The following is a 19,427-nucleotide window of genomic DNA, read 5'->3' on the forward strand; positions in this document are numbered from 1 at the left end:
AGTCCAATCACACCTCCACTTCTCTCAAGTCTAGGGGGGAAACTATTGGCTTTAAGCCAAACACACGAAGAGGAACAAACTCTGAAGAGGTCAAAGTCACCAATAATTTGATCAACTTAACAGTCCTTAAAACTCCCATCTTCACGTTTCAGTAATGAAGTGTTTACACTGTGAAAACCCTAGGAATAGAATATAATACGCAGAGCTCTCCCTGTGCCTCAGAACCCACAGACAGTGATGCTAATATCCCTCTGGCTGATTCTCAACTGTGCGCTTCATACTGTTCATCAAAGCACTTCATCAGAAATGCTTTTTAACAGACGCTTACCCACGTTGTTGACCTCTTTACCAAACAGCCTAGGCCTACATTTTACATTTATTTCAAAGCTCCCACAGGGCTTCGAAAGTACATGTGGTGCAGATGGAAAATCAAGCTTTTGGAAATATGCCCTCACAGTTTTGTCATTTATTTCCTTTGTTTTTCCAGTAATCACAGATTATTAATAGCAGCTACAAAAATCCAAGTTATGTATTAGTATTTTACATCCAGTCCCAAAATAAATAAAATCTTTACATTTCTTTCCAATTTAAAAATGTATGTGAGGGCATGAAAAAACAATGCAAACTGTCTCACCTTTATTCTACTAACAATGATGTGTCTTACAACTAAACCTTGAAGCAATCACGATCTGTAGGAAAGGTAACTGTGACCAGATTACATTTCTAATTAATTTAATGACAATATGTTGTTAATTTAGGTATTTGGCAAGATGCAAATACATTGATGCAGAACATGTCAGTAAAATGTTCACAGACAGTGTATTTGTTTTCCTCCAAAATATCCAGTCCCTCAGTACAATGTCCGTTCATTATGTTTAGAAAGCTCTCGGCTAGGGAAAGATCCTTGTGTGGTATAATACAGAAAAGTACATTGGCCCTGAAGGTCAAAACACAACAAAGGTAAGGTAGGACAGCATTTCTTTTTTGTAAATGGACAGAAGCCAAGTCCCCGACAAAAGCTCAATGTCATTTCCCGTTTCTATTGTGTATTACACGCAACAGCGTCCTTGCTCAAATTTTACACTGAGTTTGAAAGGAGGGAAGAGGAGATTGAAATCATAAGGGAATATCTTAACAAAGGACATTCACATGATGTAATTCTTGATATGCTTTCAACATGTCATAAAATTAAAATGTCCTGTTGAATGTTTGAAAGAATTGGGAGTGAGGAGATGTGGCAGCTGCTCGTCAACGTCAGTGACCTCAGAAGGTCCATCTCCTCAGAGCTGCACGGACCTGGACAGATATTTGGATACAGAACAATGGCCGACTTTAAGGCAGAAACATTGCCTCTGTGTTAAGAGGTTTGTTTCAGAGCCCAAAGTGATGTCTTCAAAGTGACGTCTTGACTTGTTTATAATGTCAGCAACCTTCTAAAATCTAAATTAATTTCATTAACTACTGCAGATGATCAGAGTCATTTGAGAAGTTAGGACGAGCAACCGACTAGGCAATAAATTGTTGCAGCTCTAGTCATCATGGACTGTTTTCAACGCTTAGAGATGGAAATGTCTGTTCTGTTTAAACGTGTTTTGTATTAGTACTCACTCAAGACAGATATAATTAGCATATGAATCAGCATGATTCATTCGATCAGTACAATCAGTGTAATTCCTTCTTTATTATTATTCTTATTCTTTTTTTTTATGTCTTCTATGTCTTTTTTCTTTTTATGTTATTCTATGTATTTCAATGAGAGTATAGCCAACTGTAGGCGGATAATAATGATATAAAACTTTCTGTGAATTTCTGAAAAAAAAAAAATCACTGATGCTTGAAATGATGTTTTGAAAAAAATGTTATGACAGAGTTAATAAAACTCCAGAAAACAAGTCTTTAAAACAGCACCCAACAAACACCTGCACCAAACATCGAAGTAAAACTGTGACAGCTAAACTGTGCAAGTTTGACACAAAAAAGACCAGGCAGGCAGCTTTTCCACCCACCTCAAACTGACAAGAACACAAGCACACATGAGGATTTAATGCTAACTTCAGGATTTCTGTCTCAGATCTAAGAAACTTGCGGCAAAAGTTTTGCAGTCAGCATTGGACTTCAGGCCAAAAGAAAGCCAAACTAAACTTGTTCTACCTCCAAGTGCAGTACACTGGGGTGTTAGCAAAGGACATCGAAAAAGGCCAGTTCATCTTTGAATCTATTAAAAAATACATATTAATGAATTGTTACAGACAGCAAAACTAATCGTACATTTTCTTCATTGTTTTCAGTGTTTCAAGGTCATATTTTGACTCTAGGGGGTGTCCCAGTATTTCAGGCCTTTTCAGTTGTTTATAAATACAATGAAAACCAATTAAAGACTAGGACTAAGACAGGCTGAGAAATCATGAGGCAGTCTGCAGTTAAAATTTCTACTAAGCTGTGTCAATCACAGTTTAACATAGACTTTTACTTGAAAACGGGCCACTGGTGTCCTCCTAATGCCACCTTTCTTTTAATAAGGGCAATATCTTTCTACAAGAATCATAAAAATGTGTATGAGACTAAAGTTTCTTCCTACAGTACAGAGAAGACATAATTTTTTTGAGGGTGCTGTAGTGGGGAATTTTACCCCAATCCACACAATACAACCCATACAAATACAACATCGGCCTTCAACAATGCTACTGCAACACAGACCGAAAAAAAGCAGCGGGAGTAACAACAGCAGCAGCCAGGTCTATAAAACAGACTCAGTAATGCAAATGCACAATAGATCACAACAATGCCATAACATTGCAATACACAAGTCCAAAAGACCATTGCGCACAGCAAACAAGGACATACCCAAATATGCACATTTTTTTCTACAAAGGTATACCAGTGTGATGTTAAAAGTAATTGACAACTGAATATTAAACTGCTCGGCGGCAGCTTTAACCAAATAACTTACCTTTCAGCTGCAGGCCAGGTGCTTCAGTAGCACCTCTAGCTCCAGTAGTGCCCCAGTAGTTATAATAATCCAAATGTGCCTCAAGGTGTTGTGGAAATGAAGTCTCTCTTAAGGGCATGGATGTCCAATCAGGTCAAAATGTCAGTGTGAACATGCATCAGGGAGAGGTGATTTTGTCTTCCGGGTCATGGTGTTGCTGTAGCCGGATTAGGCTACAGACACGGGCAAGGCCCAGAAATAACTATGAGTTTTTCAGCTTCTGTAATCAGAGCTCTTGTTTGTGGATGGAGCTTAGATAGACATGTTGCTTCATCTTGAACTGTGACAGGAGGCTGTCTGGTGACATCGCCTAGCATTTTGAGCAGGAGATCAGGACGGCCTGGGTCCAGCTCCTCGGGAAGGTGAAGCGGCACCAAATCAACAGGTTTCCCTCTGCTGCCTCTTCACGCAAGCAAAACACACAACCTGACCACACTCCGCAACGTAACGAAGCCACTTACATTTAGCAAACCAAGTTGGTGTAAATGCAAGGCTGAAAGTTTCTTTGCCAAATCGTCTGGCCGGAAAATTGAAGTAGGGTGGCTGGAGAGGCTCCTCACATTTGCCGCCAAGTCAGTCCTGGCCGGACACCTGTCAGCAGCGGCAGGCTCCTCGGTGGAGGCGGCGTCTTTCGCTTAGCTATCAATGCTACAGCAGCAGGCTCTAAACTTACTAATCCTACCGTAGAGTTGACATGACCCGCCCTACGCTGCCTCTGATTGGCTAATGATCGTTGCCTTCGCTGGTTGGATTGGTTAGGTACGGTCAAGGTTACAGTCTACGTATACATCCACAGCAAGAACTCATCTTGAGTAAAAGTAGAACCGGTCATGTCAACACTGTATAAAATGTATGCCCTCACCACTATAGGGCGCAGCACGCAACGAAACCTAAGGACACACTGAAGAGAAGAAGCAAGAGCAGGAAATGGACTTAGTCATTTGATCTATTGCTAATATGAAAATATTGTTTAAAGCAGCTTGAAGTTATTTGTTAATGGTGTTATTTTTTCAAGAAATGAAGAATGAATTCACACTGTAAACATACAGAACAAAGGTCCATGATACTGTAGGCCTAATGGCAGCTCTTTTTTAAAAACATGTTTTAATACAATTTAGAGTAAAGCCCCGAATCAGTTAATGGTCTAATGTAATATTATACAGCTCATTTACACACCATTACAGAATGAGTTGAGTTTTTTTGAATCCTGCTGCTTATTGTATTTTGCCTCTGAGCGTTTCTCAGGCAGCATCAAGCTGTAAGAGAGAGATGGAGAGAGACTTCAGTTTAGACTTTAGATAGCTGACTGTGTTACACAACCAAATGTGACTTGTTAGCACATGGATGCCCGGCAGGCGGTTTCTCTCTGCTGCTTCTGACAGCTTACCTGTCACTAACATTGTACCATGTTAAGGGACTAATACAAGATGAAACCACCACTCCTCTCATGCACATACATACATACAGTACGTGCACACACAGGCACAATACACACAGCACTGCCTGGCTTTTTTGAGTGGAAAGAAATCTGGTCGATAAGAGGGCAGACAGATTCTGACAGATGAGAACTTGACTGATTAATTCATCAACATAAATTTACTTAACAGTTGATCATCAGCATTGACGGGACAAAAGCACTGCTCCTGCTCTCAGCCTAGTGACCCAGTTCAATCACTGCGTGGGGAGACCTGAGCAGGTGAGGCAGAATTTGGTATCGACACGAAAAGGTATCAGGATTTTTTTTTAGATGATGGGCAGAAACAAACAAAACCCTAATTTACCCCAATAATGTATAGGGGACGTTTCATTTTCCAGGAACACCACTCACACCAAGTGAGGTTAACATTTTGAATGAGAATGTTTGAATGAGAATGACTACTTGATGTATTGTAAAGTTTATTTAAACAGGGTCATAGTGTTAAGATGGATTAGAGATACAAAATTAAACAGTAAATGAAAGCAACCTCTCTGAGAGGTTCAAGTACAATAGTTTGTGCCACATCACCACAAGGTTGGTGTTCCTCCTACATTATCATCATTTTTGCATAAACCTATAGGATTTGTCATTACACAAAACAATGGAGAGACTGTGAGTCACTCTTTGAAGAAAAAAAAAGGTTTAGGTTGAAGGCTTTTCTTGTCTTTGTTTTTTTTCCTGTAGCTGCCTTTTTGCACCAACACTCGATCATACAGGAAGAATCTTTCATAGAAGACACGTAAGCCTTTCACTGACAGATGCCTGAACAGAATACAATACAATGCAGTCAGTGCTGTGAGGGAAGTGAATCTCCATAATTACAGACATGCTAGGATAGCATCATACATCTCTTGCTGATCTTGCTCTACCCCTTTCCATGAGACACACACACACACACACATACACACACACACACACACACACACACACACACACACACACACACACACACACATACATACACACATAAACACACACACGGAGTCAGTTTGTGTTGTTAGCTACAGAGGCTACAATGTTGCCACATACATTGTTGTGGATATTCTGTGTCAAAAGTGCAGCACGTTGTGATTGATGTTGCTGTCCCACAGAGGCATTTTAATTAACAGAATGGATTTTCCCACTGGAGATGAAGGGAATTCCAATTTGTGGAACCTGTTTTTCGAGAAAGGCTGAACATGGCATACACTGTGTCCCTGGTTAGTGATTATGTCTCTCACCTCGCTACTCCACACAGCCATTAGAGCTCAGTAGATCAGTGGTTTACTGCTCTGGCCTGGTGAACTTGAGCTTTCACTACACCACACTTTACCCATGAAAGAATCAAACATTCATGAAAGAGCTACCACAGCTTAATTTAAAGGAAAAGAGAACCTAACCCTAACCTGGCCAGATTTCTAGATATGAGAGCAGCTTCATCCAGGGTGGGATGTATGCCGTCTCTCCTAATGAAGTAAGGTTTACCCCCAGAAAGTCTGCTAATGATCAACAAAGCCCACATCGTTTTCTGGATGCCACCTGGACAGCCAGCAGTTGGACGATGATATGTGGCTGTACATGTCATCACTGGTCAGATTAGGTAGGAGTGTCATTACTGCCAACGTGAATCTTACTGTTTGTACTTCCCGTTTCTGAAAAATAGAGCTGCTAGTTACCAGAGTTTGTTTCTCTCGCTGAGCGGGGAGAACCTGTTAGAAAGCTGAAATGGTTGGTGGTGAAATGAGCTTTTGGTTAGGGCTATTCTTCTTCTTCTTCTTGTCACATAGTCACCCAGCCACCCTGGCTTCCTGTTTGCTTGTGAGCCTCTGGGGAGAGTAGGAGCTACAGAGGGAACTTGATGGATCAGCCTGCACCAACAACTGGGGACTGGATAACTATAGTAGCTAACGGTGGTTTCCATGGTGCGGAGCCAGACTTCCAATCCACCAAGCATCGCCGCCTTGTCTACAAATAAACTACATTTATTAGCCTATGCGCTATTACTAAAGGAGAAAGAGGTGTAACTTAACATAAGGCAAATCAAGCAAGAGAGAGCAGGAGAGTGAACGTGGAAGAGAGGAGCTATCGCTAACTGCCAAGCTAAAGTAATTAATAGATCAAAAACAGCTGTGGATTAAAGTGGCTTAAGGAAAGAGAGTTATGAGGGCTTGAGCAAAACTAGAATATGTGGTGAATAAAATAGCTAAAATAACTGAATTGAGCTAGAGCAGCAAAACCAATATGCTCACCACTACATGTCAGCCTCTTCAGTGTCTTTGTGAAACCTCACCACTGATATCACACTTACTCACATCGTCTCTTTTTTTCCAACACATGCCAAACTTGAATTTCTTGTGAAGTTTTATTATACAGGTTGACAAAGGTAGATTTGGAATTATTTATGAAAATCACTTTGCAAACTCAAAACTGTAACACATAGGCTGACAAACACTCAAAAGTCCAGTTCATTGTTATTGATGTTTCTGTCCAACAGAGGCATTTTGATTAGACAAAATAGATTTTCCCATTGAGGACAAATGGTGAACTGGGGAATTCCAACTTGTGGAAACTGTTTTTATAGAAAGGCTGACTATAATTGAAGCTATTAAGAGGAATACACTGTGTCTCTGGTTAGTGATTACTTCTCTCACCTCGCTGCTCCACACAGCCGTTAGAGCTCAGTTCATCAGTGGTTTATTGCTCTAGCCAGGTGAACTTACTACACCAAGGATCTTTGTTCAAACAGGTCTTACCCTGACAAACACACACACACACACACACACACACACACACACACACACACACACACACACACACACACACACACACACAGTGTGAAGTCAGGCACAGCTTATATTGATCTGTCACATAGTGTGATGAGAGGAAGCATGATGAGAGCGGGTGGGAGAGCTCCATATTCATGTTGATTAAAAGGAACTATTCATAGCTCTGACTGTGCTCACTTATTATCATTAACCGTTAATTGTCATTGTTTTTGACAAATAATGAGCTAGGTTAAATATCTCTGACAAGCATGCAGAGGCAGCTCTTTGTATGTGAGAGCCCTGCTGAGTCTTGGTCACAGGCACATTGAGGGCTAAGGGGCTAAATGAAGGACAGTGAGACAGACAGAGGAAAAGTAAACCATCTGAATCATGCACTGAGCATGAAATACAAGCCCCCGAGCCACAAGGCAATGTACTTTTGGAGGAAGTTGTCATCTGCAGTATTCTGACTTCCATTGAACTGTATGAGCTGAACTGACGGCTCATACATACATACAAAACAAAAGAAGCGCTTGTTAAAATATCTAAAATTCTGCATTTTCAACAGAATTATTTATCAGAGCTCAACTATGACTCATATGGGTTGTCCTGTCCTACCAGAGAATGTAAAAAAAAGTACATTATTACCTTTGATAAAGAAAACAGTACAAAACCAAAAGCAACAAAAACTAATAAAAAGCAGGCAATATGATGGAAATAGACTTTTTTGTTGAACAGGGTAAGTTTGTGAAAATATCAAAAACATTGGCTCATGCACGTTACATCTTTACATGTGAATTTAATGGTCTCTTTAAACTCTGCACACTGTTCAGTTTACACCTCTCACAGATCAGTGTGCAGCCTCTGATTCTATTCCTCTAGTGTATTTCTGCAATGTAATTGAGTAGCTATAGCTAGTTGGATAGCACGCCAGCAGATTTCTTCCACCACCATGTCAAATTTGCTATAAGAGGAGAAACTACACTACATCCAAGTTGTTACTGCTGATGTAGCAGAGCTCACTCTTACCCTTAAGTATATGTGTATGGTGTTGTATGGTGTATCTGTTCTATGCTGCACTGATGTCCATGAGGGACGTCATTTTTTCCCCCTGTATGCATGTCAAGCGAAATGATTAATAAACCTGAACATGAACCAGAGCTAACGTTTTCAGACAGAATTAGTGTGTGGAACTGCTGAACTGATTGTTGCTTGATTTAGCTGAAGACTCTCGTACTGACAGTACCTGTACTTTTTACATTTTGCATAATGATGACAGTCTTGCAGGTTTTTTTTCTATTATACTTGCTCAGCTCTGCACATAGTTCTACACAATGTTAGGTATCAATTTCTATTTATCATTTTTATTCTTCCTGCATTACACAGTGAAAAAAAAAGATTGAAATCAACCCCAAGCTTGAAAAATATTGAGATTTTATGTTTTTGGTTGTATTGCCTAGGCTAGCCATAGTCTAGACCAAAATGGTGGACTGACTGACTGACTGACTGACTGACTTGTCATCTCAACAGCCACACCACTAGTGTGGTTAAAAAGCCATTTCTGTAATTCTGTGCGCAAAACAAGACTGCCCTGCTGTGATGTCATTAAAGGTGGAAGCATTTACACCTGATATTTGAGATGGTGGACAGTGTGGATTATCTGGTGTAAGATCTGTTCTTTATCCAGTATTTTTAGGAAATGCAATCCATATTCCAGCAGCTGAATCTATGACCAAAAGGCTGCAAGTTGCAATATTGCAGCTATTGCAGTGTTAGACCTGTTTAAAACAGGTAGAAACCAGGGTCATGTACCTGGGTCAAATAACAAGTTGCTCCATTCTCACCTACTGCAAATACTGCTTTGGAGTCACTGGTTGGGTCATGATTTGAAAGGAGTGTAAATAACAAGTTGACACACTGGAAAAATAGGTACGTATAAATAGGACAAATTATCACACTTGGTATGAAGTGATACCACGTTGAGTCATTTTGTGTCCGCCTAAATAAACAGGGGCTTCAGATGACTGACAGCGATGGAGAGAATCAGACGAAAGACAGAGAGAAGGAGAAAAGACTTTGCTGTTCTCTTCTCCCACGTCAGTCCAGAAAAATAGGACAGTGGATGAGTCAGGGAGGATTCAGACAGGTGGATGGAGGGGTGGATAGATGAATGGAAGGTGGGAGTTTATGTGTTTGGGTAAACTGCTGTGTACTAGTACAAGTAAAATTACATTACACCAAGTTTTTGGAACCCTTACATCAGTTTCTCACATAAACAATCTCTGATTGTCCCTGCAATCAACAGCTACGTAATTTGACATCTTTTGTTGTGAGGCATCTAAGATCCACATCTGTGATGCAGATTTAGGATTACGATCAAGGAAAATAGAAAAACTCCTTTCATGTACTTTTATCGAGGAAAATGCAAAAAACTTTACACACACTCAAACAGATGATGCGACTTCAATCCGAAGTTACTCCTGAAGATAAGTTATAATAACTGACCAGAGATTGTTTTATTGTTAGTTCATTAAGGCAATCAAAATATATACTGGAATGACATAGTGCTGTAGTGCCCTAGATACGTCTCCATCAGTGGCTCTACTAAATGACATTCAGACACAATTTACCAGCGATTACACACAATTAACATAATAACAGCATTGTACCAAGTCAGTGAACTCCAGTGATTCACCCCATCACGCCTCCATAATAGGCTGTGACAAATGAAACTGTAATTTATTTGGAAAATTGAGCTTGATAAGGGCTCTACATGACACGTGCATGTTTTAGTTTCTGGGTCAGAGCTTCAGAGATGCATGCATGGGATACTTCAAAACTACTTCATGGAAGAAGTATGTAGGACACTGGAAACAGTCCATGTTAGCTTGCAAATGCATGCACATCTGATTTGGTCTGAGAAAGACAATTATTAAGTTAGTGGAGAGTTTTCACACAGAAAATGTTTCACTTCAAATTACTTATTAAAAATCCCTTATGTAGCTGCTTTTCAAATGAAACCAGAAACATGCACAGCATGATAATTATGGCACAAACAACTGTATGACAGCAGACCTCAAAGAAAACATGTGGTAGAAACACCTTGGGAACATCTAAGTACATGGTAATGTCTTAAGTTATAAGTTCAGCCTAACCTTTTTTGCAGTTTGTAAAATGTGAAAAAACTAATGCAACACATATCTGGAGAAAAATTGGGCTATACCAGCATCAGTAAAACATAATCGCTGGTCTCAGGGTAATGCCAATACTTTATTTTACAGGTCCATTATTTCCTAATAATTTTCTGGACAGAAGCATGTAGCTTGATCCTAAGTACAGGAAAAAGAGACTGTTATTTTAGTTAGTTCAATTTGTTGTGCTCAGTTATTATTGACTTCCAGGTGAATTTCCATGAAAGAAATTGTTCCATTTAAATTCCAGTGAATATTTACTATTATTACTCTTTCATTTATTACTGGAAACTTTATTCTTCAAAATGCTAATGCTCATTGTATGTAGACAGAATTTGTACACATAGCTGACCTCCTATCCTAACTTAGTATTCAGAAATAACTGGAAGTGTAAAAACTGATCACTCTATATTTTATGTGTAATATAGTATCAAATTATATGACTATATGGGTATTGATTGGAAATGAATAATGAAACAGTTTCCTCAGCAAAAAGAGGTGGTATTGGGCCTCCTTGAACACATAGTAAATATGCTGAGTAAAAGAAAGAGAACTGTGTATTTCAATGCCAATGTATCTTAAGATCCCCACACAACCTGGGGTTCAAAAAGTATGTGAAGGACACAACAGCTCTTTGGTGTTGGAGACATTAAGCACTGAATTGATCTAATTAATGCAAGTGATCAGATTCCAGGGCCATAGATTTTACAAATACTGCAGTCATTAATCCAAGTGTCACCTCCCCCCAGAAAAACTCAATAGGTACCTGTATGCATATCTCATGAAGGGTGAACTGATATTTTAAATCCTCCTCTAAAACATTAAAATTCAAGTGGTGGAAATATTTATTGATTTATATGTTGCCCTCAAAATATTCACATTTCAATACAGAAATCAGCCTGTAAAGTGCCCAACATGTGTATGTTTCTGGCTGGACTGCAATAGTAGGGCCAGCCCTATAATCCCCAAATACTGACTGATAAAGTTGAGTGATCATAATTCCACCATTCCCCATTGTTTTTTTCAAAAAAGTCACTAGAGACAAATCTTACAACTTTTTGGACAAAGCTTAGCTACAACCCTTGGCTAGTTCTCTATAGAAGCGAGTTGACAGCACGGGTTTAAGTGGACCAGAACAATCCAGAATGGTGTATCAGCACCTTACTATAACCGCTTATCCACAACCACAGAAAAACCTCTGGTCTATATGTGATTAAAGAGGACAATTGCTTTTTCACCAGCATGGAGAAAAACGTTTGTGGTGTGAACAGCCAGGCTACTGCTCGCACAACACAGAGTCGGAGCGGTCACTATTTCAAACTTGAATGAGAACAGTTTTATTGGAAATTTGACTGTATTAAAATACTGTACATGTGAACACAGGGAGTAGTGGAGACACAAACAGATAGAGGGCTGAAACTGGCTGATACTGGATAGAATGCAAATACAATGCAATGATGTCAGTTGTTTACAACGGTTCAACAGTTTTCAACTACGTCCTCAATTTTGCACATTGACCAAACACGGTCCAGCCATTAGTTGTTAAAATTGCTAAAACCCCCATTCCAGAGATTGTGGCCATAGTGTTCTCAAAGTTGACTGCAGCTATTTCAGTGTCCACATACTGGTTGCATGCCAACAAGGGAATACCAAAATGTGGGCAGACAGAAGGAAAGTAAAGACAACAGAGATACATGAAGGGCAGGGAATTCTTGGCCTCATTTGCAGACACCAGTGAATTAGCATTGGATTTAGTCTCACAGGTTTAATGTCTGCCCATTCGAACTGAAGCTTGCTGTATATCAAGTGTGGGGAGCAGCGTTATGCCCTGCAGCACAGTCTGAAAAGCGAAACTCGTCTGTTCAGCTTGCACCCTGAGACAAATCAAAAGTAGGAGAAAACTGGGAGAATTTTTTTTATAATTTAAAAGATAATCCAGCCTTATGCTACCCTTTGCGGCTCATTAGCTGTACGCCAGTGGCAAATAAGCCACCATCTCTTCTCTTAACATGCCTCACTTTCAATGCACATATTGAATATGCATGGCAATTGTCAAGGAGCATGAATAAAAACTAGCACTGAGGAGCATTCATTGTATGAATTAAATGATTAACTCTACAATTGATTAAAAAAAAGTATCAAAATAGTCATATCAATGTGATTGTTTTAAGGATTCACATAGCTTTGTTTATGGGTGTGAAATGGGCATCAAAGAGTAGGAGGAACATTATGTAGGACACCAATCTAAGGCACGTTACACAACTTATTCCTACACACTGACTAACAGCGTCACTCCACGCACACTCACACCTACAAGAGTCCTCTTGTAACAATGGACAGCTCTTTGTATTTAAAGAAATATTTGTGTTGACGTATCATATTCTGGGTCTGAGAGCAATTACACTCTTCTCAGTTTTTTTTTTTTTTTCTGACATGGGGTCACAGTTATCAGCCAAACAGGAACACACTGTTTCATAGACATGTACAACCCCACACAGATCAACAGTACAGCCAAAAGGCAGCAAGTTAACAAAAAGTTCACTGTGAGTCAAACTAACTGACTAACTGAATGACTGACTTACATTTTCATTGTGTTAAGTTAGATTTTTAGATGAAGCTTCTCTTCTATTGAGTTTTACCCAAACAATGCCTCTTGGCTCATATCCATTTGCTTTCCCACTTCCCTGTCTTACCCTATTAGTTTTAACATTTAAAAGACAACTGTCCATTCATTCTTTCCATCAAATGAAATAAAATTTCCCCTCTCTTGCTCACATTGGAGCACATTACTAATCAGCATGCCCTTTATTAATCCAATGAGCTGCTCCATCCATAGTCAGAGTCATGATGGCCAGGGGGAGGTACAGTATTTCGCTGTCCTTTTCTGAATTTCACCCCCTTTATCTAAAACAAACGTGTACACCAAAATCTAATCTTAGTTTTGCACAGGCCAGGAAAAAGAAGCCATTAAATTGGTATCACTTATCAGTAAAAGTTGGATTCTTCTCTTCTGTCTAAATCTCGGCTCTATGTGACTTAGCTGTTCTCTCTGTGTCATATAAGCCTGATGGGTGGATTTGGCACAGCCATGAAAGCATGACAGACTTTCAGATTACGAGACAGATTTACACTTAATCATCATCAGCTTCAAAGGCACTCTAACTAAATTTGCACCTATAGATGGGGATACAATGGTGGACCAGACAGGTCAACACAATGCAAAAGCCACAACACGAATGCAAATTAAGCCACAGCGGAAGTTATGCTACAGCAGAAGTGAGCAGCGGTCCGTCCATACTATTACTGTAAGAATAAATATGAAAATGAAAAAAGTATGACCTTGCTGCCCACTCAGGAGTCGAACCGGAGACTTGCTGGTCAGAATATGGCTTGCACCTTACCTACTCGGCTTTCAGGACACTGATGTTGCTATGTGATCACAGACGAGCAATGTTTTCAATGTATTTATATTTTCCAATTCATTAACTTTTGTGATACTTTTTTCATTTTCATATTTATTGTTATAGTAATAGTTTTGACAGTCTGCTGCTCACTTCTGTTGTGGTTTAACTTCCTTTCGCATTGTGTTGACCCATCTGGGCTACTGTAGGGTAGACAAACAAATGTGTGCAGACCACCTATGTAGCAAGAATGACTGAAATTCAATTTTTCAAAAATGTGTCTTTCCTCCACATTTTCATTTTCAGCACACGGAGCCTGGGCTCTTTGGAATCACTGCTGTGACGAACTCAACGGGATGTGGCATGACTGATCACCCAACTGTCACACTCTTGAGCCCAACACAGACTGACAAGCCATCTGACTACTGCTGACTCACATGTGCACAGATGAATGTAGACTCTCACACAGAAAGTGATAAAACCCTGAACCTGCTGCAGTCCAATCCCTCTTCACCCTCTTTCTGAGATAATCACAAGAAATGATTTGGGTTAGAGATTCTGAGCTTCATGTGGACCGAGTGCATAAAACTGCGTAGATTCAGGACTAAAACTGTCTTTGGGGAGGCAGAAATATTTGTAAATGGACTGCACTTGTTTCATGTATTATGCTAAAAGAAGCTAGCCTGTAGCCTCGAGACATTAGCCTCAATCAGAGTAAACTCGCTCCACACTCACTCTTCTTTTCATTTTCAAACTTGCGGCCTTCACCTGCACCCGACACACATGCAGCACTCGACAACACCCGTAAACAGACTTTGATGTGTAAAATCGATGGAGTTCCCTTTTTAATACTTCATGACATATGTACCTGCAAACTGTCATCAGCAGTGATACTGTATCTCACGTCTTGTCATCGAATATCAGTAATGATTTACAAGTGCAGCACATACAGTGCAGTATTATAGTACTGATAAAACATCAAAAGAAAGAGACATGATAAATTTAAGCACACAACCGAATAATACCCAGCTTGATCTATAAAAATGATGTCGACAGACATTTATGTCTGTCGACATCATCTGGTTCCTGGTGTCGCCCAACATGATTTTCAGGAAACACAATTCAGCAGTGTGAAACTGTACAGTCCAGCGGTAATATTCTTCCCCTACTTTCTCTCTTTCTCTTTCTCTCTCTCTCACACACACACACACACACACACACACACATACACACATACACACATAAACATGAACAGACACTCACATTCACGCAGCGAGTGAATCCATATCCACACTGACTCACTGTTACACCAACAGACTCATTATAGAACAGGACACTTTAATCCACACTTACGGAAGTGAGTCATGTGGTTGAGCTTCCTGCTCGAGTGGTTTTGCTGACCTCCTGTTGACTCTCCATTCGGTGCATCCACATTCAGAATGAAGAAGAGAGATAATGTGTACTAAAATATTTGATTACGGTCCACTATTTCAGCTGTTTATCCCCTGAATTAAGATATGCCAATGTGGTTTGACTGATAACCAGTGTGTTGTTTTACTGAAATTCAATACAACTTCATTTGACAGGAAGCTCTCGATGGTACAGGACGTGGCAGCAGTTGCACCCCACTAACTCATCTCCAAACTAACAAAAGAACTAAAAGTCAACTTTCTGTGTAAATAAGCTCAACAAACAATTCATTTTATTTTTTTATTCTAATAGTGGGAATATGATTAAAGGAGTATTTCACCGTAAATGTGCTATGTATAAACTGCTTAGTGCATGAGCATATGCAAATGCATTGCTGTGATCCATGTTTACCCCATTTGCCCTGACAAGTATTAAAATGATTTAAGAAGTGTTTCTCATCAGTGACTCCTTAATAAGCCCTAACTCACTTGACTAATGAGTTGTTTTTAATTCAATTAAGATATTAACATTCAGAGCCCCCCCCAGATAATGTCACTCAAAAAGTTCAATAACTGTGACTCAACAATTCTCAAATCAACAGAAATATTCCAACACCATCCACTTCCTTCAGCCATTCTTGCAGCATTTTCCTTTCTTTTGTCTGGGTCCTCATCTACATTGATTTACCACCTGGGCACGTTTCAGTGGGAATCAGTATTCTGTAGCTGAAGCTTGTGAAAACCAGATTTTAACATAATGCCCATGAGTCATTTTTCCAGGCATGAAGGTTACATACTTTACATCCACACGTGCGGCTCACATCCAGTATCAGTATGCATAATACAGGCACATTAATTTTTGAATTTCCTTGTTGATTGAATGGATGCTGTTACTGTGCAAAGGCTTTTGTGCTGGTTATTGCACCCGAGGGATACATGTAATGTGGTGAGGCAGCTGAGCATATTTGCAGGGAGGAGGGAGGTTTGCTGTAATAAAACTCATCGGTGAACGGTTGTCAGCCCTCTTAACCTTTCTGCTGAGGTGCCACGGGCGTCTCTGCATGGCTTGCGCAAGTTTTTGAAGTAGATTGAGGAAAAAGTGTGTTTTCAGAATTAACCCTATAAGTGATGAACCAAATGCACTAAAAATGAGAATGAAGGGGTTTGTGTTTGGGATCTTGTTATTATATATTTTTTTAACCATTATGTTTTGAATCAATTTGAATTTTGTGTTAATGGAACAGAAGAAAACATTAAAAACATAATATGAACATGTAATTTTTCCATCTCACAAATGCCCATCAAAGCAAGGATTGCTGAGACTGAGTGCCACAAAATGTTACAACAAATGTACACTGGAGAGAAAACAACTTCAGCACAACGTTCGAACGTCTAAAATATATAACGGAGCAACTCGGGCTGAAGACGTGTGCATGGCCTCAGGAAACAACCCTTACCTATTTAAATACGGATGTCTTGAAAAGAGGAGAGCAACAGTCAGAGCGCATTGAAAATCACTCCAGAGGTGATATTGTGCTTCGCTGCCCTGAATCACAATGCAGTAAAGAAACAAGAAAAATGGAGCCCTATAAATAGACAGCGAGATAGCATCAGTGCGACCTTCAGGACACACAATGAACAAGAACAGAAGTGTTGTTCTATCTTTTTTTTTTTTTTGATGATTTTCCCCCATATCTTGATTTGATTTGATTCAGTCACGTGAGAAGGGAAAAAAGAGACGGGCAAACGCGTGTCACATTGGATTTAACATAAAATTTTGTGTCAGTGGTTTAGCCTGTAGAAATAATTCCATTAGTGAACTTCTAATGAGCTGCTGAGGGAATCATTATGCAGTTACACCAACATAAATCCACAAATCAACTAAATTATGGCCTCAGTTGACAGTGACAAAAAACAGTGACAAACGTCATTGCACATAAATGCTATTTTCTTTATCGGGATTGATTGAACTGAAAGACACTAATATTACACAGGTACAAAATACATATGAATGTTCTGTTAAAGGCCAGAAACATTTCATATTTTTGTTATTGTCTATAAATTCTATGAGGAGACGAAACAGTGTGAGTCAGTGTCTGACCTGCCTGTGGCTTTTAGCACCCTTGCTCATTGCTTCCTAATGACGACATACATCTGTAAAAATGGGTCATAAAATCTATAGTTAATTTATATTAAGAAATTAAAACAGTCAGTCTTTGCAAACGTTAGTCAAGTCAATATTTATTTATATAGCGCCAAATCACAACATATCTGATGGCACCTTTTTTAAAATAGAGCAGGTCTAGACCATACTCTTTATAATATTAATCACAGACACCCAACAATTCCCACCATGAGCAAACACTTGGCAACAGTGGCAGAAAGCTCATCACTTAAACAGGAGGAAATAGTGCATTTGTTGAGGACCTTTTATTCAGACATGCATTAACATTCAGACATGCAGTGTATGTGGGACTGACTCAAAAGTGAACGTGCGTATTCATGGTGATGAAGGAACATGTCACCTAGTGCAATATTGTGGCTGAGTGATGTGTTTTCACTGAAGAATAAACTATATCGAGCTTTACCCACACAGACTACGGCTAGATCAGTGGATTATTGACTTTGTTCTTTTCCTGCAATTTGTTGAGAATAAGAAATATATATACACATATCATCACACTTTAAAAACAGGCTCCATGGGCAAATACTGTAGGTGTTTTTTGACCCAGAAAGAAAATTCATCATACAAATCATCATACAAATCTAACTAAATCATCATTTTTCTTTTTAACACCATCATGAGCCAAGTCAGAGTATAACAGTACACAGCACAGAACATAATCTGCATTGATGTGTTTGACAGGAATAAGACAAGAGGTTCTCTCTCACTCTCTGCTTAATGTTTGGTAAGCATTATCCCTGCATATCTATCCGTACGCTGACACAGATACATGGACAATGATAGTGGTTGCCTGGCCAGGCAGGTGATATGATTGTTGACGTACGGTATCCTGGCAGACTTCCTGTCCGTCCGTCAAATGCGAATGCATTACAGATGTTGACTGTCAAATATAACAATATCTTACATGTATTTTTTCTTAGCTACTCAAGCTCATGACTTCACTGTGCATTTTAAGCGTTTCTCTTTGAATATGTGTAAGAGAAAAATAAAAATAAACATATTTGTGTCTACGTAAGGAAGTAAATGGCAGGATCACAAAAGCCAGCTGTGCAACCATAAAGTCAAAAAACAATCATAAAGATGGTATCATTTCACCCGTTAACATTTACTACTCACTATTTACTCACCTACTGCACATGTAGCCTACAACTCAATTTGCTTCAACGAGGTGAGACACTAAACCAACACTGGCAGACTGGAAGGAAAATTGGAATTTGCCCAAGCACAATATCAATCCAGTATTACAACCGAAGACAGACGATTTTACAGTGGCGACAGAAGGCTGTCATGACATGCATCAGGGCTGGGAAATACCAAATGTAGATGTTGTGGAAGAATAAGAAAATTGTTTATTGGGAATGTTTCCAACATAAACTTCCACAGAGTCAATTGCATTTTGCTCAGCATTACAGTGTCACCACATTGCCAGCTAAGGTAAAGCCTGGGGGTAATTACATACATAAATTGTACTGAAATATTGTACAATGTCTTTTGGAGTGTAAGCAGTAAACTATTAACTACTGCACACCAACTTGGTACGACGGGGCTATAATAACAGCCAGAAAATAAAGATCAAGTTATCGAGTATGTGTAGGAATAAACTCCTCCTCGTGCAGACACGGTGTGGAGGGTAAAACGTTTCTCCGTAGTTTTATTTAAAAGATATGACTCACAATATTCTATATTTATCTTAATGTCAAAGATAGAGAAATCCCATGAAAAGACTAAAACCAATGAGGAAATGATCCTATTAACAAGTGTTGCCTGTGTATCCAGGCCCTCATATATCCCTCTGTACCATAGAGCTTTGTTTTTGCCCAACAACCATTAAAACACATCAGTGATGATGAACATGGGCAGTGTGTGTTTATTATGAGTCAATCCCACATACACTTTCTGTCATAAATACTCACTAGTACAAAATGTGTATTAATCTGTGGCAGAAAACAGTCCCCCACAAAATGCATGTTAGTGTAACAGTTCCCACCTTTTTAGTCTGAGTTCAAATGTAACTGAGACGTTTTTAAATAT

This window comes from Seriola aureovittata, chromosome 3 (genome assembly GCF_021018895.1).
Source record: "Seriola aureovittata isolate HTS-2021-v1 ecotype China chromosome 3, ASM2101889v1, whole genome shotgun sequence".
Taxonomy (NCBI): Eukaryota; Metazoa; Chordata; class Actinopteri; order Carangiformes; family Carangidae; genus Seriola; species Seriola aureovittata.